A 23,166-nucleotide genomic window follows, 5' to 3' on the forward strand; every position below is an offset into this window, starting at 1 on the left:
TTTGGTGACACCTGGCCAGCTGATGCTGCACCTGAGGGGCTCATTTGTAAAATCATCTCTCTCCTTTATTTTAGTAGTAATAAAAAGCAGGTTTTGCAGAGAATCCTCACAATTCTTTAAAAATCTGCTGCCCCTCTGCACAGCCCTTCAGGCTGGGTATGGCCAGGACAGCCAACACCCTGTTCTGAATGAAACCAGCAGTGAGGTGAGACAGCATGGTGTGAACACTGAGAATATTCTCCTTTTACCTCAGGGAATATTACTTTTTATGGATTTTTCCTGGCACAAATTTGTAGCTTGTTCATGTTTGTGCTCCGTTCCCACAGGAGGCATCTTGCAGGGTTTTTCCTTTGGCTTCTCTTGAAAAAATGAGGGGGTTTAAAGAATAAATTCAATATTCCAGTGAGAAACGGAGGGTGAGAGCTGCTGGGAGTGATGGAACAGCCTGGATGTCACAGAGACCCCATTTTTATTGAGTTTGGATGTTGTGAACTGAGATCATCTTCCTGCCAGGAGCTCCCCAGCGCTGGCAAGGTCTCAGTTGGTTTCCCATCCTCCTGCCCCAGGACCAGCCTTGGTAGAAATGCACTTGGGTGTCTTGTTTGCAGCCCTCAGAACATATCTCCAGACAGACAGGTCCACTCCTGCCTTGGGATGCGTATTTTAGAGAACCAGTATCAACATTTAGGACTTCCATTCACTAAATCTCTGTTTCTTTGGAGCTCACTGGGAAGGAGGCTGCTTCAGGTGTGGTCTGTGGGTTCCTCACCTCTGCTTTTGAGGAAAACTCTGACTTTTTCATGTTTCTTGCCTGTTTTCCTGCACACCCTCCAAGGAAAGGTTCTGTGACATGATGGCTTTCCTTCCCTGGCTGGGGCTGTGCTCACACATGCATCTCACTCCTAAGGACTTTTCTGGAAATCCTAAAAATTCACCAAAAATTGGTCCCTACCCCAAAAACCTTGAAACCTAAATCCATGAGAAGTTCAGAGAGGGAAGAAGAGACAGGCACAGAGAGAACAGTGATTTATCCAAGGTCACCCAACAAATCAATGGCAAAGGATGCTCCAACCCCCACAAAAGTCCCTCATAGCACAAAAATATTTCCTTGTAATGCAAAAAATCCTTTTTCCTATATTTAGCTGCAGAATTACTCCTGCAGTACATTAGTTCTCCAGGCTCCTCGGACAAAATAATGTTATTAGACCAAGTGCCAGTGGAGGCAAAGAAGATTTGACATTTCACTGAAAATTGCACCCAGGACTATTAAGGAAGGGGAACTTATTTGGATGCACTGCAGGCACGAACTCTTCAGATTTACACTTTTCAGTCAGAGCTGCCTGCAACCCTTCTGCAAAATCCGAGGAGAATTTCATACTTTTCCCCTCCTCTCCCTCTCTTTACTCTGAGACAAATCTCCAGGAAAATTCATTACATGGTTTAAGTGATGGGATTTATCATTCCATTCAGCTTCCCCAACTCGCAGCTCTCCTCGCTGTCACAGCAGCGAGGTAATTCTAATTTGTTTCTTTCATATTTCACCCGTGATGTGCGACTCCGGATGACGGGGAGAAAATAGAGACGAGAGAGGGAATGGCTCGGGGCTGCACAGGATGAATTTCAGCAGCTGCGTCACTGTCTGGGGCTGGGGAGCCTCAGGAACAGGGGAGATGCTTCAGGCCAGTTCATGGGGGTCTAATGCCAACCTCTCGAGGGGCTCCTGCACAGCATAGGGGCAAACCAGGAGCACAGGTGGGTTTGTCACCTGCCACAGAGATGGTTTGTCACCCTAGAGAAGGGCTCTGGCTCAGCTGTCCTTGGGGGTGCTGTGTTCTCTGATGTCTCCACGTGGTCAGAGCCCTTCTTCCCACCTGATGTCTCCTCCATGCAAAGCATGAGGGTGGAAGTAAAGCCTTTCACTCCAGGAACACTTCACACCTCTGAGTGATGGGAAATCTCTGCTGGGTGCCCTGTGTCACCAGACAGTGTCACCAGGACAGCATCCTCCTGAGACAGGACCCCCAAAGAGGAGACAGGCAATGCCAGCACAAACACCCTGGAGCATCAGGGAAAAGGCACCAGAGCTTGAAAGGACCCAAGGCAGCAGCGTGCCCAGGACAGATGCAGCATCCTTACCCTGTCCCCCATCATGGTCCAGGCTCCAGGTCCCATCTCAGGGGATGTGAGAGTCCCTGCATCCTGTCCCCACTCCCTCCTGGGGAAACCTCCACAGGTCACTGTGCAACTGGGAAAGCCTCGAGTGGGATGACCAGTTTTGGGCAAGACCCTAAATCTGGCACAAAAGTCCCATTTTCAGTAAGTCCTTGATTGGTTGACCTTTATCCAGTGTAAATAATAAATTGATGGTGTTTCCTATTAGCCTTGTATAAATACATCTTCTAAATAAACATCTTGGCCATACATCCAGAGAATTTGTTCCTCTCTCTCTGGAGTTATCACCCCATAAACAAGAAGTTGCTCCACACGATCACCTAACTGATCCATTTTGCCTGATTTCTAATAAACTAGAAAAAAGGTACATTTGGTGTGGAGGAAACTAGGGTTTTTATCATCTTCTGCCTCATCTCATGGGAGGAGGAAAGGAAGAAGCCCACTTTGAGTTTGCTAAAATATTTAGAACAAGCTGTGAAAGATAAAAAACATTTTAGAACAGCTGTAAGTTATATTAACACGAGAGCCCATCACTAAGAATAAACTGCAGTCCCAAGCAGGTAAAAAAGCTGTTAAAGAGATAAAGAGATCTTCCTTTGAATTGACAAGTATCTGATTTGATTGCAGCACCATTCCCATGCAGTTCCAATGTTCCTTCTCCCCTAATACGGAATTAATTCATTTTGATTGTTGTTATTATGGCAAATGGCAAAGGGAATCAGCGGTGATGAATCAGGAGCTTGCTGGGAAGCACAGGTTGGGTTCTCCACCTCCCACCGGGACACGCCGGGCCTTGCGCACACTGCAGGGCCGTAAAAGTGATGGAGGGGAAGGGGAAGGGAATCATCTGGCAGATTAAAAAGATTTCTTCAAGGTTATGTCTGCCAGCCTTTGCACGAGACCCAAGATCATCCCTGTGTTCTGCAGTGAGAGGCAGAAGGGTGTTTTCCCTGTTGAACTCAATTTTGGCTCAAGGGAGGGTGGTGTGGCCAGGAAGAGTGCCAGGGCTGAGCCTGGCCCAGCAGAGCAGCCAAGGGGCAGCTGCTGCACCTGCAGGGGTTGGCATTTGAAAGGCAAATTTCAGCTGCAGAAAGGGGAGCAGGTTTGGGAAGCAGCTCTAGAGCTGCTCTATTGCAGGGTCCCCTCCTCTGGCCCAGACCATGTTTGCAATCAGCTCCTGGATTTCTCTCCTGCTTGATTTGAATGGAGCTGGGGTTTTGCTCCATAGCATTACCAGAGTAAGGGAGAATCACAGAATGAAAGAATGATTTGAGCTGGAAGAGACCTTTAAAGACCATCCAAGTCCACCTTCCACTATCCCAGGTGCCTCCCAGCACCCCATGCCTTCTCCTGCAACCTCCTCCAGGTCCAGTGGTGGTGTCTCTAAACCTGAATCCTTTGCGTGGTCAGGATCAGCTCTGTCCCTCCCAGAGCTCCAGAATCAAGGACAGCTTTGAGGTGCTGAAATCCCCACGGAGCAGATGCCATGTCTTTGTTGGTTTGTTCATTTGCAGACACATGGGTGGTGCAGAGCTGTTCAGCGTTTCCAGTCCTTCCATTCTGAGCCAGAGAAGCAGTTGGAGCCATGTGTGCCTCTGTTTAACCCAGCAGGAGAGCAGAGAGGGGTGCAGAGGTGGATGTACAGGAGGGAGCACCAGCAGCACAATCATGGCTGTAAAAGGACGTAGTCTCCCACGTGCCGTGGGCACTGCCTGTTCCCATCCCATATCTGAGCCAAACCAGAGTGCTGAGGTGCAGAGATGTGGGAAGGACGGGAGGGTGGCACGGGCAGGGGAAGGTGCATTGCTGATCCCAAGAGTGGTAGTCCTTTGGGGTGAGATCTGGAGGCACTGATACCTCAGGGGTGTTTATTACAGCAGCAAATGTGGCAGCAAAGCAGAGTTTGGGGGAGAGGGAGGGGGTGGCCACATCTCCCATTTCCCAGTGTCTCACCAGTCTTGGCATTGCCCCAGCTGTTTCAGGAGGGGTTTTCTTGCCCTATTAACGACAGCAGGGCTCCAGCGTCGCTTCCCTCTGCATATCCATCCCTGCCCCCCTTTCCCATGTCTGGGGATGCAGCTATTTCTGTATTACAGAAGAGTTTTAGGAGCAGAATCCATTAGGGGCTCATTTACAGCCATACCCTAAGGCAGACGCAAACCTCACTTCAGTGAGATGATGGAGTCATCCATCAACAGCTCCTTGCTGTCCTGCTCTGTCTGAGAGTAGCTGTACTGAGCACCAGCACCAGCCCATGCCTGTCCTTTCACTCTCTGGGCAGCCTGGAGATGCTCCAGCTCTCCCAGACCCCTGTCAGCAGCAGCTCCCAGAGAAAACCCCTCAGCACTGTCCCAGTGAGCTAAAGGGAGGAGGTTTCTCCTCCGTGCCCTGATCTGTGCCCTCTGCAAACTCCTGCAGTGTGTCCTCCCAGTTGCATCACAGGGATAGAGTTTGAATCTCTCTGGGTCAAGGAGAAAGTCCTAAATTGTGTCCAAACCTTCCTGCAAGGAGCTAGCAACGAAGTCAGATCCAACCTGAATTTCCTCCCAGCTCCCATTTTGATCAATCTCTTATCATTTGTGATAAGGGTATAAGAAGAGTTTGCTGGATCAGATCAAAAATCCATTGAGGCAAACCTCCCGGAAGGCTGTCACAGGAACAGGACAGGCCATAAACCATTCCCAGTTCTGGCCATCTGCAGCTCAGGGCCTTCCTGAGCCAGATGGAGCTGTGAGTAACCTGTGTTTAAAAGCCTTTGATGACCCTTTTCTGGCCACATTTCTGTAATGACTTTCCAAATCCATCCCTGTTTGGTCTCCCCTGGCCCTGCCATGAGTTTCTCAGTTGGATCAGACATCGTCTGAATGTCCTTCCTTCATAAGGACATCTCATCTGTTTCATAAGGGATTTCATCTGTTGCTGGCACCAGTCTGGACTCCCACGTTTCTTAAATCTCTGCTAGGAAATGCAAGTCATGCCTGGCCAAAATCTAGTGTGGGGCAGGACCCAGGTGCCCAAGGGACCCCCCAATGGATCTCCTTGGAGTCATTTATCTCCATAAGGTACAGCCTGTCCCGAAAACCTCCCTAACTGAGTAAAGGTGCTCCTATTAGGACCATCCCAAAGGTTGGTATTTTCAGACCTTGTAACTTTTCACATCACTATCAGGTTCCTGATCTAACAGGACAGAAGAAATTATTTTCTTAAAAAGATGGAGAATCAAAAGGAAATAAATTACATTTTTCAAAGTTGGGCCTCAAGAGAGGAGCTCATACTTGCCTAATCAGACATGAAGAGAAAGCCAACCCTCTCCAGAGGCCCATATCCTTGGTTTATTTTCAGCTGGAGGTGGGATGAAGCTGGGTATGGACTGCCTCTGATTAGATAATGTCGGTCTGGCTTTCCAAAATTTCCATCAGGCCACGATCAAGTAAAACATAAACCACATGTCTCTCAGGTCCTGTTTTCAGCCTCCGTGGTTGGAGATGCTCATGAAAGAGCTCTGTGCTGTTCCCCATGAAAATTTCCAGAGGGGAACTGGGGGCTGGGAAGCCCACACATGATGTTCCCTGCTGAGCCAGACCCTGGCCTGTTTGGCCATGAACAAAATTTTAGTGCTGAATGGTGACACTTTAGGTTATTGGTGTGCTCTCTCCATGCACCCCAGGTGGTGGCAATGTTCTTTCTGGTGTTTTCTGGAGTGGATGACAAGAATGGGAGGATTGCAAGAAATAAAAAAGAAAGTTCCTAACAACGAAATGGATCAGCACACCTCAATCTCCTTATGTTAAACACTGCTGACACAGGCCCTGCACTGCACAGATCTGTAACTTCCTTTAAATTAGCAATTCCACAGACACAGTAGGAGCTTGCATAAGAATTGTCCATAAAGGGAAGAGAGTGACAATATCAACCTAGCATGAAACCCTGCTTTCTGCTTTTTAATTAAGATTTCGAGCTTGTTTCACCCCTGAGGTGTTGTGGGAGGTTTTGCCAGATACAAGAAGCAGCCAGGGTCCCTCTCAGCAAACCGGCTTTCCCAGCCCTGCTCACACACTCTTCCACACCAAATTCCCAGTGCCAAACTTGGGGTACAGCACCCACGAGAAGGCAAAGACGGTAAGCTGGGGCCTGGACCTTTCCCTGCAGGCTCAGGTCCTTTTGTGACACCCCTTTCCCAACAGGGTCCCTGTGGAAGCAGCGGGGTTTAGTCCACATCACTCTCAGTACTGGACAGAAGGGCAGAAGCTCCCAGGATGACATTTCCAGTGTGAATACCTTTGTTTATATATTTTTTAAACTGTTCTGCTCTCTGCCTTGTTCTTTCAGCATTCCCTTAGAGCTCCTCTTTCCCTGGCTGCTCCTGCCTGCTGTGTATCCCTGAAGCTGGAAAAGGAAATCAGAGAGACGTGAACATCAAACAAGCTATCACCAGAATTAAAGGCAGATGTTGGCATTTCCATTTGTCCCGGTCCATTTCTCCATCACAAGCCTATTCTCTCACCTGGAATCTCAGAGCAGAACGCAGTGCATTATAAACACCTCAAAGGTGAAGCATAGAACTCAGGGCTCCCTGTGGAGTGCCAAAATGACCCCATACACAAGGGGATCACAGCCAGAATCCCCTGTCTCCCTCCCTTCTACATCACTGCCACTTTTGGACTTGTTCAGGAGGAAGCAGAGGCACCCCGGGCACCCCAGCACGGCTCTCCCCTGGCTCTGGCAGTCGCAGAAGTGTCAGGACTCGTTGCTGCACACATCCATCACTCCCGGTAATGCTGCTCCTCCCAAGGAAGCCTTTCCCGAGCACACAGCGCTCCCATCCAGCAGCCACCACGTCCTTCCCTGCCTCTCAGCCCAGCCCTGGAGCAGGCACTTGGCTGCATCTGTCCAGAACCGGGTCCCATCATCGCCACCTGCAACGCAAAGGGAGAGGCACAACAGCACCAAGCCACTCATCCCGGTGCTGGCGGTAAGCCCGTGGAGGGGACACGGCCAAAGAGTGCCCTGGAAGCACCTCGGAAGGTTCCACAATTACACCCATAAAGAATTTAATGCACAGTAAAAGCTGAGCGAGTTACCGAGGGCTGGTGTGGAGAGGGAAGTAAATGTTTTGCCCTACAGATGTTCATAAAATATTTAGCAACTTTAAAAAGAGGAGGGGAAAATGCAGCTCGATAAACCACTGTTACCAGCAGGTGCACTCTGCCAAGCAGCCCTCGGAATGCAGGATTCCTCCCGGACTCATCACCTCCTAATGCGGCCTAAAGGGGCCGTGGGCGCTCACTCCTCTTCCCCCACACCACGCAAACAGCTTTATTTAGAAGCTGAGATTGGAGCCCAGCTCACCAATAACGCTGGCCTGGATGTAATTAGGCATCAGCAGAGCAAAACGCCCCAGTCAAGGGAGAGTGGAAATCCAGGTCAGGCAGCTCCCTGCCCACAGCTCCCTGCTCCCAGCTGGAATAGAAATGAATCTGGGAATGTGATGCTGTTGTGTGGCCTTTTCAAGCATCAGTGTTTGACTGGGGCCAGAGGTAACTGTGTAGGAAGGTTTTTGGAAGAAATGAGTTGGCTGCTTTTAGCAGCAAGCTTGGGGCTTTCATAGAATCACAGAATCCAGGAGTGGTTTGGGGTTGGGAGGGACCTTAAAGCCCATGGGCAGTGACATTTTCCACTGTCCCAGGCTGCTCCAAGCCCCATCCGACCTGACCTTGGACACTTCTAGGGATCCAGGGGCACCCACAGCTGTTCTGGGCACCTTGTGCCAGGGCCTGCCCATCCTCACAGGGAAGAATTTCTCCCCTGAACATCCCCTGTCAGTCTGAACCCATTACCCCTGTCCTGTCACTCCAGTTTCTGATGAACAGACCCTCTCCAGCTTCCCAGAAGCCCCTTTAGATCCTGGAAGGGACTCTGAGGTCTCCACACAACCTTCTCTTCTCAAGGCTGGAGAGCCCCCATTTTCTCAGCCTGTGTTTGTGCCCCCCTGCCATGGGGACAGACCAGTTCACGCCACATGAGGAAGACATGTCCAGTGCCTCATCCCCTTCCCCTGTTGGCCTTGCAGTGGGGTTTGCTCAGGCAATGCTTCCCCCCATTTTCAGGTGTAGCAGCTGAGGTCGGAGCAGGTGCCAGTGGGGCAGCCCCAGGCAGGCTGAGCTGCCAGCCCTGGGCTGGACGAATCTTGCAGAGCATCTGCCTCCCATCAGTGAGAGAAGAGCAGGTGATTTGCAGGCTGTGTGGAAAAGCCCTCCCAGGAGCAGCGTCAGTGCCAAGGAGCAGAGGAAAGAGCTGCCGAGCGTGGGTGACACCAGGAGCACACCACAGCGGCCTCACAGAGAGACAGGAGCAGATAAAAACCCCAAACTGCTGTTTTGACATTTGCTCGTCCTAGATGAGGATGAAAAATTCGAAACACTTAAGAAAAAAAAAAAAAAACAAAAAAAAAACAAAAAAAAAAAAAAAACAAAAAAAAAAAAACTAGGAGAACTAGAATCCCGTGCAATTTCCATTTGGATGTGTCAAAATAACTCGTTTTGGCACGGCAAGCATCAAGCCACCTCTGCCCACACTGCTGGGGGAGCTGGGGGACAGCCACCAAGGCTGGGGGTGGCACCCCAGAAGACACAGAGGAAAAATGATACAACTTTCCTTGAGGACATCATGGTTCTGAGCATCTCCCTTGAGGCACACAAACACCTGAGTTCTCATTCAGCTGCAGAAAACACAAATAATCAGGAAAAAAGCATTTTGACAGGAATAAAATCTATTCTTTAGGCTGAATTTTTTTTCCTTTAATATAAGTGTGTGTTTTGAGTGAAAGGGAATTAAGTGTCTAAAAAAAGAAGTTCTTTGAATTAAGACTCATTTCAATTTAAGGCTGTTGAAAGGCAGAACACCAGGTGTTGTGCAGAGGTTCCTTTGTTCATTGTCACAATTCAACGCAGATTTGCAAAATACTTTGACTAAATCTGTTCTGATTTTTCTGCCAGAAACATTTCAGGTGACAATTTTTACCCCAAAAGCTCCACTTGAGGCAACTCAGACAAAACAGTTTAACATGAGCCTGGAGGGAAGTATTTTGTTCTTACTTCCCCAAAGAAATACACACTTCAAACACTTACAGGGGAGATATTTGCAGAAATCTTCAGTTTTAGAGAAACGTAGAGGAGAAAGGATGTTTGACTGGAAAAATTTTCATCAAATCCAGTGTATGCCATGGGCCTTCCCAGATGGCAGCATCTGGTTTAAGGTGTCATCACTCCAGAACTTAGCACTGAGGTGAGTGCACAAAACCAAGTGCAGAATTCCCAGCTCCAGAAATGCAGAGCTCAGTGCTGGTGCCCAAGCACAGCCTCCAGAGCTGCAGTCCCCAGGAGCTGCCCTGCCCCTGCCTCTGATGGGGTGATGGTGAATTCCAGCAGCCCAGAGCCTCCCTGAGCTCAGCACCAGCCCTGGCAAACCCTGTGCTGCCCATCCCTCGGACCCTCTGTGCCTCCAGGAGGGGTTGTTTGCTTACATGGGATGGAAGGAGGATGGAAATGTCTGTGCACAGCCACAGCCTTTTGCCTCAGGAGGGACCAGCCTGCAGTGTAACCCCCTGTGAAAGGCTGAGAGCTGATTTATCACCAGCAACCCCTTTTTCCAGCACAGCCATCTTGAACTCATCCCTCCAGGGCAAGGAACTCCTTTTTCTCCTCAAATTCTTCCAAGAAGACAGGAGTGGCCTCCAGCACAGTGGGTCAGACCTGCTCCAATGGTGTCCAAAACCCCCCTGAGCTGGGGTCAGGTGTGCTGCTCTCCTGCAGGACCTCAGGGTAAAGAGACCTGAGGGGTCCAGAGCTCTTAAAGTGTATTTAAACTCTTTACAAAAGTTTATATTTTTCTTTTTCTGCTTCATTTTTTTTCTGTTTTTCATTTGAAAAGCTCAATTAGACTTGCCTTGTGCTTTTCCTGCAAGTTTGCTTTGGTTTACCTCGTTCCTGGAGGCAACCCAGGTCTCTGTGGGGTGAGGCATTAAGGGCAATCCCTGCAGCCCAGAGAAATGGGGCTACAGGACTTCATGGAGTCCTTTGTGAAGAGTTTTCTCCTGGCAAAAATGTGCATTTTGGATGGTGAAGCAGGAGCACTTCCAAGCTCACTGGTGGAAAAAGAGGCTGTAGCCAAGTGCTGTAATTCAGAGCAGACCCTCGGCTGGCCTGACTACAGCAGACTGCCACCAAACCTGTGCTGACTCAGGGCTGAGGAGCCTCCAGGGCTGTTCTCAGGGCTGAGGAGCCATCATAGAGACCTCTGACAGGGCTGGACTCGCTGAGCTCAGCTCAGCCTGTCCAGGTTTGCAGGATTTCATGCCACATCTTGGTGGAGAGGAAAAATGAGAACTCCACCTGCTCCAAAAACAGCAATTCTGAATGTAAAAGCAAATGGAAATGTTAAGGTTGGCTTGTGTTCAGAGCACAGTGACAGAGCTCAACCCCAGACCACTGGGAGCTGTCAGAGCAGGAGCCAAACTTCCCAGCTTGGACTGTGAGCTGGGAGGAACCAAACTGGCTGTGTACATCTCAGGGTCTTACCGTCATTATTGTTCCTGTTATTGGCCAGAAACCCCCAGCATGGCCCTGAAGAAATACAATTTTAAAACCCCACAAAAATATGAATGGTTCTTCCAGAATGGGTTCACATTTTCCTTGGCTAATGGCCCATCCTGTGATTCCATTTGAGCCAAACCCTAAATTCTAAGAAAAACTCCATCGACTCCCTTCTGTTTGAAGGGAAAGTGCCAACATGTCTCACCCATAGTCGTCTGGATCTGAGGAGAGACGTTCCGATTTAAGGCAGGAGGCAGGGAGCCAAGTCCCACTGATGTCCAGTGGAAATCCCCCACTCGCACAGGCGGCGGGGGGAGCCGGGCTTTGCCTGCCGGGCTGGAATTGTCCAGCTCTCAGCACCATCCAGTCGGAATTACTGCTGCTATCCTGTTATTATCTCTGATTGAGGGGGATGGGAGAGGGATTTAAGCCATTCCTGCACTCTTAGGCTTGCAGTGATGTGCCTTTGCAAGCCCCTTTTCATTTGTTGCCATCAAAATCGAGTTTCCTGGAGGAGTTTTCACAGCTGGGGCAAAGTCCCGCCTCCTTCACTCGGCTTTAGGCTCAGGCTCAAGTGGGTCAGGATAATGACTCACTTTCAGTATTTAAAAGCAGCCCAATAAATCCCTAAATGACTTTCTAACGGCGCAGTAAACATAATCAATGCACATTAACAAAGCACTGGGAAGCCAAGAAATTCTTTGGGGGGTAAAACACATACCATGAATCTTTCCATGTTGTTGCATCAGGCAGGAACCACTGACTCCCTCATTGTGTTCGACAGAGACAGATGGCAAATATTTTCTAAAGCCATTCCTAGGGCAGCCCAGATTTTTCAAAAAGGATTTCTTGGAGTAGAAAGATCTAGGCCTGATATTTTTAGGTATGTAAATGCTTTAAGATTCGGGTACATACTAAAAGGGATTTTTACAAATGTCAGAGAATTTGGGGTTTCAAGGACCTCTGGAGGTCTCTAGCCCTCCTGAGAAGACTTCACTGTTACCTCAGGACCTTGTCCAGGCAGCCTCTGAATGGCTCAGGGATGACACTCCTCCAGCGTTCCCAGGGCTGCACAACCTTCCAGGGAATGGAACTGAATACTGAGAACATTTAGGGGCTTCCAAACGGAGTGTATTCCTTTTACACCTGAAGGGCTCCTTCTTCCAGAGCCAGATTCTGGATGAGCTTCACTCACCCTGTCACAGACACGGGAAAGTCAAGCACATCTATACACCTCCAGCTTTCTCCAGAATTCTTATGGAGGAAAAATCCCAAACAAATCATGCCATGCTGTGCCAGCTCGAAGGGAAACACCAGGCTGTGGAAAGGCTTGAACATGACCCAGTCTCAGGTCAGGCCACAAAAATCCTGCCCCTGGAGCACCCTAAGCTCCAAGCAGCATCCCCAGTGACTCCTGACCGCCTGTCACGGGATCCAGAGGTCCTGACCAGCCCCAGCCCCTTGTTGTGCCCTGAGCTGCACAGACAAGTGGCCAAGTCCCTGCCCAAAAAAAACCCTGCAGTAAAAATAGACAAGACAGAGGCATAGATTTCTGGAAAGCACAGCAGGTCAGGAGCAGAGTTGAAATGAGAGAGCAGGGAAGTAGCAGGTCTGAGATTCCGCAATTAAAGTTTTTCTTTTGGCACTAAGGCACAAACCATACAGTTCAAAATGCCCTGGCCGATATGCTCTGGCCACCTTGAATTCAGAGCCCAGAAAGCTGCAAAGCCTGAGTCAGAAACAGAGCTAATATGCCCCAAAACAGCTACAGGCCCAAAGTGTTTCTCCCAAGACCCACAGTTCATTCATGTCCCTGGTTTTCAGTCTCCTGAGACAATTTTCTCTGGAGCTGGGCATCCTCTCCAACTCCCATGGCTTTCCCTGGGCTCTGACTCATCACCCCAACCCTTTCCCTTGAAAATCAAGATGTGTTGCCATTGCATCATTAGCTGTAATGGCAGATAGTGTTACTGATAGTCACCCCTAATTAGCAGCCCAGCAATCACGCTGGTTTGTGTTCCTTACCCCAGCGCTGTGTTTGGGCTCACAGAACACTTACAAATAGTATTAATAGGAATTGCATCAATAATAACCCCGGTTGTGAGATGTTTATGTAGCATCCATCTGCTCTGAGATCCGTGGTTACAGACAACACCGCAGCCATCTGGGTGCGCTTGGCTCCTGCTTATCAGGATGGCAAATCAGGCAGCCCCGTCTCCATCCTGGCAGCTCCCACTGGTTCCGACTTGCCAGCAGCCGTCCTAAGTCACCTCCAAAACTGCAGACACTCCTGGAGAGGAGACGGGAACCTGCAGGCTGAAGTTGGGAGCACCAAGATGTAAAGCAAGAGCTTCTCACTGCAGCGTGCGCCGAGGAGAGAGGAATCTACAACCCACAGTGAAATAGGGACAGACACCACTGCAAAGGCACAGGCACTCCCAGAGCAGTTATAGTCTTATTTAAACCACTTTTTAAAGTAACCCTGGCTGGGTGGCATTGAAGGGAATCCCCCTTGTCCTGGGCCCTGGCTGTGGTGCTGGAGAGGCCCTGGCACAGCAAACACAGCAGCACATGGGGTGTAATGAACGCCTGAACATCCCATAATGTCACACCATCAGTGTCACTGCAGAACGAAGGACAGGACCTATCAATGTGTCTGCAGGGAGAGCTTCAAGCAGAGTCCAGGCTCTGCTCCAGAGGGCCCAGCAATGGCACAAGGTGGTGACATATGAGTGAGCCAGCTGCCTGCTGGAAATGGCTAAAAACAGTCCAAAACTGGATCTTTTTCAGTGTTTCTCTTTTTTCTTCCCCCCTGTGCCCAAAGCAAGAGCTCCAGGGTGAAAGGAAGAGCAGTCCCTGTTCTCCCAGCATGAGGAACCCACAGAAGGAAGTGCTGGAAGAAGCTACCAAAACTGCAACAGTGACATCCTGCCCCAGGAGCTTTGGCCTTGAGCTCTGTGCCCTGAGCAAGATTTTTATCCAGCTCTTGCTCAGGAGGTCTCTCAACAGAGCAAGTCTGAAAACCACAGCTCTCAGGAGCAGTCTGGCAAAGGATTAATGCTCATTCTTGCTTCCCACGGAGCCCCGAGTGCCCCTGGATGGGAGTTCTGCTGTGGTTGTGCAGAGTTGCAGGAAATTACTTCCAGAAGAAATGCCATGGCCAGATCTGGGCTCCTCAGGCAGGAGGCCCTGCAGGGACAGACACCGTGGAAGCCAAACCAACCCCCCAAAGCCTTGGGGTCTCCACTTTGGCTTCTGTGGAGCCTTGGAAATCTCCAGTTCCCTTCCAACATTTTGATCCTCAATACCCTGATCCCATGCACCGGTTTCCCTGGCTGGAGGGTAGGGGTGATGTGTTTACTGCCAGCAGGAAATTCTCTGCTCTGCCCAGGAAGGCACTCAAGCAGCACTTGCAATTTTGGAGGAATCCCTTTGGCTTGCTGCAGCCAAGGCAGTCCAAAGCAGCCGGGTTGCTGGAGTCCTGCCAGCCCCTGACAGCTGGAAACACTTCATGGCAAACTGGGCATCCCCTTTGGACAATCTTGATCTCCAGAGCGCTCTACCAGAGCAAATCCACAGCAGAGTTTTCATGCCAGCTGGAAAGAGATGCTCTCTGAGCCAGGAGGTGCAAGGCATTTTCCCATGAAGAAATCCAAGGCAAAGCAGCCCAATTCCAACTTAGACAATGAGCTATTTTTGTGAAAATAGCAGAAATCCTCCCCAGAAAGCTTCTATTTACAAACTCACCTGAATTCCTTTCCTACACTCTTTGACAGAATTTTACAGGTTTAGAGGGCTTTCACAAGACTCTCTGGTTTCAGCCAAAAATATCTTTTCTTGTTAGAAACCACATTTGAAGGTAAAAGTGCTCATTCCAAGATAAGTATCTGTCAAATATTCTCATCAAACAAGGAAAACGACTCAGGAAATCTGGCACTTTTCTCTATGGTTTTGACCACACCATCTTTTCTCCCATGGGAATATCCTTCATGTGAAAGTGTGTCCCATTTCCTGAACCACATTCCTAGGTGCTGCATGTTAATGAAAAGCAGCAAGATTTGGTTTGCCCTCACTCCCAGACATACAAAAGTCTCCAGCTAAAATTAGGAGAAATAACTACGCATGTAAAAAAAGGGGGAAAAGTTTCACAAAAACTCCCCTCTTTTTTTTGCTCCTCCTGGCTCAACTGAAGCTCTTCAAAGTTTCTCATCTCTTGGAGTTGAGTCATTAGTCTTCAGATAAGTGATGCTTGAGCCTTTGATTAAAATGACTGGGGACTGTCTCTGTGTGATTAAAGAGAGATAACACAATAAAAGGAAGAGGACCTTTCACCATTATTATGGCAAATAAGTGCAATTCCCAACCTGGGAGCTGCATCAACTTGTCTAATGTAATAAATGCTTCCCCTGCTGGAAACATGTCAAATTAGACTTTGGGATGTCAGCTTTGAGTGTCCAAAGCCTTGGAGCCTTTTGGGGCACTGTGTGACTGCCAGCCTGATGTGACACGGAGCTGGAGGTGACACTGCCCCATGGGGCACTGAGGGAGCAGCTGAGAAACACCAGCACAAGGTCTGCAAGCTCTGAGAGGGTGGAGGGAGACCCACAGATGGATGAAGAGAGAGGAAAGAGTCTGGGGAGGCCAAGGGATAGATGGGAATGTGGCACAGGTTGCCCAGAGAAGCTGTGGCTGCCCCATCCCTGACAGTGTCCAAGGCTAGGTTGGACAGGGCTTGGAGCACCATGGGACAGTGGAAAGTGTCCCTTTCCATGTCCCTTTCCCTGTCCATGGCAGGGGTGGGACAAGAGCTGCCAGGTGAGGACCCTTCCTACACAGCCCATCCTGATTCCATGATGTGGGATCCAGGAGAGGCTGGCTGGACCTGTGCTATGCCCCTGCAGGTCTGCCCAGGCCAGAGCCACCAGCTGCATGCCCTTGCAGGGAGACTTCCTGGGGCTTGGGCAAACAGCTTTGTTTAGGCAGAAAAAGCATAATTTCCAGTCTTAGCCAAACTAGAATAGCAGCTCTGAAGGGGGGGGTGGGGGGGGGGGAAGTCTTTTTTTGTCCAAAGCAAATGTCTACCCAAGGATTTAGTCAGACCTACCCAATCTGACTCCCTGATGGAGACCAGCCAGGAGTCTCTGCTCTCTTCTGGAAGAAAGGATCATTCATTCCCTCCCCAGGAACTATGTGGGCTCCATTCTCTGATGCAAGGAGCTGCTGTAGTGCCGTAGCTTGTAAAAGTGCAGACAGATACTTCACAGACACATCCTATTTGTGGCTTAAAATACACCAGTTTATCATGCAAATGATATGTCAACAGAATAGCTGCACTTGGCAATACTTCCCGGAGTAAATTAAGCAGTTAAACATACCATGTGTAATATTAAAGAGGTTATGTGTTACATATAATAAGCACTTGAAGCCAAGTTGTCAGGAAGCCAGGTTTCCTCAGAAATCTGAAATTCAGCTCACAGGAGCCAAGGTGCTCCTTCCCTCTTGAGTGGGTGATGTTTGGGGGAAATGGGGGTTCTGCCAAAATACCTGGAGGCACCATGGTCCCAGCTGGGGCCCCATGGAGGTTTTATCCATGGGATGAATAGTCCAGTCTCAGCTCCCGGGTTGGCATTTCAGGAGCTGGGGCACACTCAGGACTTGCTCTGTGCATTTTTCACAGCTTGTGCTCTGTGCATCTGGGAACTATTTGCAAGGGCAAAAATATTTCAGGATCCAGTTTTCTCAAGGCTTTACACTTCTTGGAGGATGGAAATACCAGGCAGGAAAAGAAAAAAAAATAGAATAAAAAAGGTCTTGGATTGTTTCAGCTCTGCAAATTGCTCCCTGAGGCAAGTAATTGTTGTAAAAAACATACACAAATATTCAGACTCAAGTTTAACCAAATACCAGGACACTGGGATTTATTCAAGTGTCAGCAGCTCCCAAGCTTGCCTGCTTATTTCAGAGTCCTCTACATCAGCAAATGTTTTCTGTTTCATAGAAAGTCAAAGTCAAACCTGGGGGGTCACAGGGCACAAAAGAGTGAAATAAAAATGTTCCCTGTGTGCCCCATGAACCAGCTCATTACACTCTGCTCTCCACAGTGGAAGCAGCTCCAGTGATTTATGGGGAATGAAAACTAAAATCCCATTTGTTTACCAAGGTGATGCCTGGCTCCAGGGTGTTGTTTTAAAGGGATGTAATGGAGTGTGGCACAAGATATTCCTCAGTCCCACCTTGCCTGGGCTCTGTCCCACCCAGAGCTCAGCCCAGACCTCCCCTTCCCCAGCACTTCCAGCCGCTCCCAGCTCCCCATAACCATACTGCACCCAGTGTCTTCATAGGCTTTGAAAGGAAATCTTTCTTCTCTCTCAGGCTCCAAATTTCAAGACTGCTGTGAGAATTTAGGATAGTATTTTTAACATATCCTACAAGTTTATCCTTCCCCCTGCACACCCATGTGCACATTCTTATGGTTTGCTTCCCACCAGGGCCCCAAGGGCCTGAAGAGATGATCAAGTGTCTGTAAAGTAGGTGTTTTTCAGGCATTTTCCACAGTTCATGACCCTGCTTAAACCCCTGTGAGAAACAAAGAATGATGCATCATAAACTCCTGCAAAAGGATGGGTTTGAATTAATTGCTTCAAAAACATGCAGTGATGAGAAATCCAGAAATACAACTAGACAAAAACACCTCTGCTGTTCAAAGCACTGCCCTGCTGCCAGGCTGGGCTGTTCTGGCAAAGCCCTCCAGGCACTGGTGCTCCTGCAGCCTCTCTCTGCCAGGATGGGAAGATTTGAGAAAGGGCCGTTTCAACTCCCTGCAGGTGTAATGGGGCCATCAGCCAGACACTGTCCTTGCTTTGCTAAATTAAACCATCACACTCCTTGATTTTTCCTCCTAAAGGTGTCATTTGCTATTCATTAGTGTTTTTCTAGCTCTCATTTGAATCTCCTCCAAGATTTCCACACCCTTTTGGAACTCGGGATCCTGAGCCAAGCTCAGGGTTATCACAATCCTCCTGTGCAGGACTGGCCAGTGGATGACAAGTTGCTCATCAGGGACCTTCCGTACCCAGAGCTTTCCTGGGTCATCAGTTACCCAATCCTGAAATGAACCTCTGGATTCCCTGGCTGCACAGCAGGGCTTCATTCAGCCATGTGGGAGTTGTGTGAGCTGCTCATCCAAGCTGTGTCAATAGAGAGAAACAGAAGCAGGCGTTTTCGAGAGGAAATCCATCGCACTCCCAGGGTTACGTAAGGTCCAGTGAATAACTCCTGCTCTGGAGGTGCCTCCACCCATCCTAGGACCAGCAGTGGACCTCACTTACCTGACCTTAAGGTGGCCTCAGCTCAAGGAGATGAATTATCTGACATTTGGCCATATTAAATACCGTGTTTATTTGACCCAAGGCTCGGTGTCGTTAATGGGGGCTGTGCAAGAGCCCCTTTTCTTCCCCAGAGTTTGTGGTACTTCAGCATTTATCCATGAAGTTTTTACAGCTTCTTCTCCTTTTTTCCCCTAGCTCCTTCCTGGGGATGTTAAATGGGATGATGTCAAGACCGGCCATTTCACATCTCCATGAGAAAAAAAGGTCTTTGCCTGGAATCTCCTTTTAAGACTCCATTTGGAAACCAAGTACAAAACCCATTTATTTGATGTGCACCATGTTGATTTTGGATGGCTCCGCCTTATTCTTTAGGATTGTCCTATGACATGAAGTCAAACACTTTTGAGAAGTTTGGCTGATGTAAGAACCAGAGTAGAGCTGGCTGATGAGCCTGAGACTGCTGGGCTAGGAGGCACAAAGGACTGTCACACCCAGGGGTCTGACTCCTGAGTGACAGAACTGTAAAATTCCATCCATTAGGCTCCTTTGAAAATCTCAGCTATAAATCTTCCAGGCCTCATCTTTTCCCTGCAGAGCTGCCCTGGAAGCAGCAGTTGCTTGGGAAGCTTGTTCAGATGTTGGTGGGGACAAGGCAGGGAAGGGTCTAGCTCCAACTGCACTCAGGTCTCTCCTTCCTGTGTTGACCCAGCAGCAGACTCCCAAAAGGTTTCATATTTTCCGCATTGCTAATTTTAGGCTTTAGCTTTCCAACACCCCCAGACTTGGAGACACAGCCCTACTGCCTCTCTGCAGCTTAAATGCTTTCTAATGGCCTCAACCCCGAGATTTACACTGGGCCAACTCACTTTGAAACTCTTCCATAAAAACGCCTTCTGCAAACAGATTTGTTTCATTATCATCAGGCCTGAAAGTGCCTGAAGTAACAAACAACTTTAAACTCCTTCAGATTTATTGTGGCACCAGGCTTGCACTTCACTGCAGCCCTGTGTACCTGGGAGCGTGTCTGAGTGAGGACAGGCACGGGAGGTGGATGGAGAGCCCTGGTGCAATGGATCAGTGATTATGGTGCAATAAATATTGGATGGAGGAGCTATGATAACATCTATTACGGCTTTATGAAATATTGATAGTGTCTGAATACATATTGCCTGCTGAACAGCTCGTTCTGGAGAAGTTTAATGAAAGACATCTGTCGTTTTATCCTTGAATCTCCATGCAGGAGAAGGATGGCCCCAGTGAGGGCTTCCAGAGCAGAGAGGAAATGGGCTGAGAGACTCAGGCTCACCTATCCAGAGGCGTGGAGAGACACAGACTGTTTTATGTACACAGAGCCTTTCATTTGGGGAATGAATTAACTCTGTGCTCCTCCGAAATCAATCCCTGCACAGACAACTGCCTTTAATGGGGCCAATAAAAAGAATGCACAGACTGCTGTGGAAAGGGGTAGGAGAGACTAGAGACTCCAGAAAAATCAGCTCTTCCTTCAGACTCTTATCTGTGATCCTCCCCTTTCCCCCCTAAACCCTGTGTGCAGCACACACCCCACCAGGGCATCCAATACATGATACACATTCACCCCAAATCATGGAGTTATGGAATGGTTTGGGTTGGACACACCTTAAAGCTCATCTCAGTCGACCCCCTGCCCTGGCAGGGACACCTCCCACTGTCCCAGGCTGCTCCCATCCCCAGTGTCCAGCCTGGCCTTGGGCACTGCCAGGGATCCAGGGGCAGCCACAGCTGCTCTGGCAATTCCAGCCCAGCCCCTGCCCACCCTGCCAGGGAACAATTCCCAGTTCCCAATCTCCCATCCAGCCCTGCCCTGGGCAGTGGGAAGCCATTCCCTGGCTCCTGTCCCTGCAGCCCTTGTCCCCAGTCCCTCTGCAGCTCTCCTGGAGCCCCTTTAGGCCCTGCCAGGGGCTCGGAGCTCTCCCTGGAGCTTCTCCTCTCCATGGAGCACCCCCAGCTCTCCCAGCCTGGCTCCAGAGCAGAGGGGCTCAGCTCCAACTATTTCCAAACTGAGAAAAAATTGGCCCCATTTTAGCACTTTTACTTCATAAAAATGAGAGGAAGACCTTGCCTTTCTCCCTAAATTGCACCACTTTCTACTTGAGGCTTCAAACCAATTTAATGAACACCCTGAAAGCCTTTGTATGGACATTTCTTACACTAGTAACTTACATGGGATATTAAATAGCACTTTAGCTGAATGAATGGAAATTTGAGTAGCAGTGTTAAAAAAAATAGATTATCCTGTTCCCAGTTCACTGTCCCAGCCCCATCTGGGGTGCTTCAGGCTCTCAGTTCACCCAGGCCCAAGGAGGATCAGATGGACGTGGTCAAGCACTGTGGAGCACTGCTGTGGATTGGGGCTGGGGTTGTGAACTCCTCTCCGAGAGAGCACAGGTCCAACTCACCTGTTCCCAGGCTCGGATAAAAGTCCCCTGTTGGAACATGCAGGCCACGGAGCCAGCAGCCAAAGCCAAGCTTTGTCCTTCCCATCCCACCCTCCTTCACCTCCTGCCATCCACAGCAGCATATTTTTTCTCCCTGCCTCCCTTGACGCCCCTTTTCCAATGGCATTTCCCTCCCTGCTGCCAAACGGGCGCTGAGGAGCCTGGGGACAGCGACACATGGCTCTAGGTCCCTCACTGCTGCAGTCTCCTCCCATTACTGGGAGAACAGCATCAGGTGAGATGCTGTTAATGGCCTCTCCACTGGTTTATAGCTTCTCTGGCCCCATTCCTGAGCTCAGCACTGCTGCTTTACTGCCCCTCTGCTCTGGGGACACATGCCCTCCAGCAGCGGGACCGTGTCATGGGTGTCATGTGCGGTGCCACCCGCGGGGCCAGTGGGGGGCACGAGCAGTGACAGCACAAACACACTCTCAGACATCAAAAACACATTGAACAAAGCCAGCGAGCCTCAGCTTGGGCGGGTGGGGGCTTGGGGGGAAAGGGATTTTTATTTCGTTTTGTGAAGTGAATGAATAATTCATAGGCAAATCATTGACATGATAAATTCCTCCATTTCTCCTCTTTTGTGAATCGACAGCAAACAACTTCCCCATTCCTCCCCTCTGCATTTTCATTATTCAGAATTATTCCACTAAACAATTGCTTGGAATAATTCTGGGGAGCAGATCCTCTGCCGTGGATGGCGTGCTGACGCCAGTGGAGCTGGAGCCAGCAGGGGCTCGGTTCCGAGGCCCTGAGCCTCCCAACACCAGCATTTGGGCTCCAGCTTTGAGCCATCCGCACCCCAGGGGCACAGAGAGGCTGGATACTCCTGTTTGCCCTCTTGTTACATGAGCAGAGTTCTGCAAATCAGGTTTTCCACCAAGAAGACGATATTTACAAATGACCAGAGGTTAGAATTGCTGGGATGCAGTGAGAAATTGCTGGGTGTCACACTGGAACCTCCAGCACCACTTCGGCCACCGTGTCTTATCTCCAGCCCTGCAGGACCAAGGGTCAAAGTGGAATTTCTCCATTCCCATTTCATCTGCTGCAAATGAGCCCTGCCCTTCCCAGGAACTCTCTGCTCACAAGTGCAGCCCTGCCTTTGATATTCATGGGAAGTGAAAAGAAAACAACCCAGGGTTTGCTTTCTAATTTCACGGGAAATTTTGCAGGTGGCTTTTGCTTGGTTTTGCACTTCATTTATTCATTTACACATTGACCCAAACCCCACATGAACAACTGAATGTCTCCAGAATACCACAGCTCTGACTCAGAAAGTCCTTGATATTTATCTGCCTGCAGTTTCCAATAAGTTAAACCCAGCTGACCTAAAATACCAAATTTCGAGGGAGCTCTTTGGCTGATGACTCCCAGTATCTGACAGCAATTGTCTGGGGTGCATTTTCTGTATTTATTTATTATAAATGAGACACCTGACACCATGAGATCATAAGCAATTTCCAGCTCTCTCCAAATCACCGGTAGGGTTCCAGTTTGGAGCCTCACAGCATCATCAATTCTGCTGCAAAACTTTTCTGTGCTGATTGCCAGTAATTTGCAATGTGTAAGCTGAAGGGAGGGAATTGTTTGGAATTGCTTCCAGTTCTCCTCTTCACCTTCAGGTGGAAATCAGCCTGTGTTGAGCAGGCCAACCTGACTGTTGTGACCACAAAATCCCTAAAAAATCTGGAGATCTGATTCTGCTTTGATTGCCAACATGCAAACATCATATCGCTGTCTCCAGTCCTACCTTGATGAGGATGTTCACTCCTTTGGTCTTTTCCTTGGTTTAGCATCTGCCTTCCCCACATGACACTCCTGCATTTGGACTTAGGTGAATTCCTTGCCACCTTAGACCTATCTGTTTTCAGATTTGACAAAATAATTTCCTAACAAGAGACAACATTTCATAAACTTGATTTCTGTAAAAATCTGCAAAAATCTGCAAAAATCTGCAAAAATCAGGATCTTCCCTTGCTGCCAAAACCCTCTTATTAAAAATTCTCCCACCATGGTGGGAAGGATCTCCCACCAAAGACCACAAATGCAGACCAGCTCTGCTTTCATGGAGCCTCAGATAATTGCCTGAGTGAGCAGGAAGGAGCTTCCTGTGCAGCTGAAATCCTCCAACTTTTCCTCTTCACCTCTTTAAACCCCTCCTTTGGTGCTGCTGCCCACTCCAGCCCATGCTGCTGGAGCTGCAGGAGTGGGAATGTTCCTGGCAATGAGGAGCTCATTCCCTCCTGTGTGGGAGCTGCTCACACCCTGGGGATCCATCCATCCCACAGGGATGCTGAGCCAGTTCCAGCTGTGGTGCTGCAGGGGCAGATCCCGCAAATTGATCATCTTCGTTTCTGCAAAGATCAGGACACATCCAGAGGTTCACAGCCTCAGTCTCACTCTCATTAGGATGTGCAGCCCTGTGCCCCAGAATGTCTCCTTTCTGTTATGAGGCAGATTTTTCTGCCCATTATCCTCCTCGCTGGTGTCAGGGGAAGTCCCAACTCAAGTTCAAGTGCCTGGCTGTACCATGGACCATCAATGAGCTGATCTAGTCCAAGATGACCCTTCTCACTGCAAGGGGTTGGGCTC

Source organism: Sylvia atricapilla, chromosome 24 (genome assembly GCF_009819655.1).
Source record: "Sylvia atricapilla isolate bSylAtr1 chromosome 24, bSylAtr1.pri, whole genome shotgun sequence".
Taxonomy (NCBI): Eukaryota; Metazoa; Chordata; class Aves; order Passeriformes; family Sylviidae; genus Sylvia; species Sylvia atricapilla.